This window comes from Mus caroli, chromosome X (genome assembly GCF_900094665.2).
Source record: "Mus caroli chromosome X, CAROLI_EIJ_v1.1, whole genome shotgun sequence".
Taxonomy (NCBI): domain Eukaryota; kingdom Metazoa; phylum Chordata; class Mammalia; order Rodentia; family Muridae; genus Mus; species Mus caroli.
Genome location: NC_034589.1, coordinates 46,188,326 through 46,190,035, shown reverse-complemented (window position 1 = coordinate 46,190,035; position 1,710 = coordinate 46,188,326). Strand labels below are relative to the sequence as shown.

At 34.6% G+C, this 1,710-nt stretch overlaps 1 pseudogene; it reads right to left on the bottom strand.

Annotated features, from left to right (window-relative positions):
- LOC110287155 overlaps window positions 1–809 on the bottom strand; it is a 1,972-nt pseudogene extending 1,163 nt beyond the window's left edge.
- Window positions 810–1,710: the final 901 nt, after the last annotated feature.

Below are 1,710 nucleotides of genomic sequence, written 5' to 3'. Positions count from 1 at the left end.
ACCACCACGCCCAGCTCAGGTCAAGTATTCTTAATAGAAAATAAAAGGTTTCTTCCCCCCTACCCCTTTGGTCTTTAACACTAATTGTGACTAAAAAAAAAAAAAAAAAAAAAAAAAAAAAAAAAAAAACCCTTACACTTACCTCTAACATTTCATTCAGTGTTATCAGCTGTGCATTCAAGTCTTGAATGTTTTTCCTTTTCTTCTGAGTACTTCCATCAGGCAGAGGAAAAGGATCTTCTAAAAAAATCGCCCACAGTAAGCAAGAGCTTCTCCTTAAATTCCTTTATACCACAGATCTCAGCTTTCAGTTTAGTAAAGATTCTCAATTCAGTAAGTGTTAATTTTTCAATCACTGTGTAAGATATTAAGAGTTTCCAGTATTTGCTGCTGTTCATCCAACCACTACTGCTCCCTTTCTAAGTCTCCTTTTAACTTTTCATTCTTTGATTGAATGGTAGATAGTACCATTTCAAGATCACATCTCAATTTTTTTGAACTCTTCTTTTCCTGATATTAACAAACCATCTTCAATTAGAGAAATAATTTCTGGTTTTCTTCTGTTCCATTGACCAAGAACAGCAGTCAAACATTTTGCTCGAGAGCTGAACATTTGAGTTAGTGAATGTCTCTGTTCCAATAACCGATAGTTTATTCTAACAGTCTTCTATGTCTTTCCACATTTCTTCACATTGTTTAATAAGTTCTTCCTCTGTATCTATAACAGCTTCCACATCTGTAATAGTGTCTGAATCTACTTCTTGTTGATTCTCTGACATATCCTTTATAGTTTTCTTCACCTTACTGCAACTACTCAGTCCTCCAGTCCGATGATTGTTTTCTTATACCCATTTTCTTTGCCCTCAACTTCATGATATGATTTATTAAGAACTGCTGATAAATAGTTATGCATTTTAAGGATATAAGGTAGATATGACTGATTTTTATATAAAAGTTTAGGTTTGTGACTCTTATAAGATTCTTGTAAGATTACTTTTGAAGATAAATAGTAAAATAATTATTCCTTCCTTTGTAACCACAAACTGCTGCCTACCAGTAAGAGAAACTGGCTGAGAAAACTCCCTTGCTTGCTTACACTTTGTTAATCTATAACAAGTTGCTTAGTTACAAATGCATGTGGGGTTTGGGGAATAATTTGTTTTCTTTGTCTGTATTACATAATGTTATTTCTTGTAAAGGCATTGGAGAACACATTGATTTTTCATAGTCATTCACTAGAAGAAAACTAAAATGTAATCACGTTATAATTGTATACTGCTTGAAAGATTTTGCTGGGATACATATGCTATGGAAGAAAGGATAAAGGATGTGGGCTAGAATATTGTTCTTTCCTCCATCAACTATGTGTATGTATATATGTGTATACATAAAGCTTGTCTCAGTGTGTGTTGGAGCTTGCTATGTATTTATGTATGTATGTGTAAAATGCTTGGAGCCTACTTGCTGGAGCTTGGCTCTAACCATTCAATCTCTGAATGTCTATATGTCTATCTATAGTTCTGTATGTATGTGTGTATGTATGGATATATGTCTATATTTGTGTGTATGAAGTTATTGGACTCTGCCTTTTGTTTCATACACTCAGTGTGTGTGTGTGTGTGTGTGTGTGTGTGTGTGTGTGTGTGTGTGTGTACTGTCCATCCCCAGTGTCATGGGCTGAATATGCCTGGTCCAGGGAGTGGCACTTTT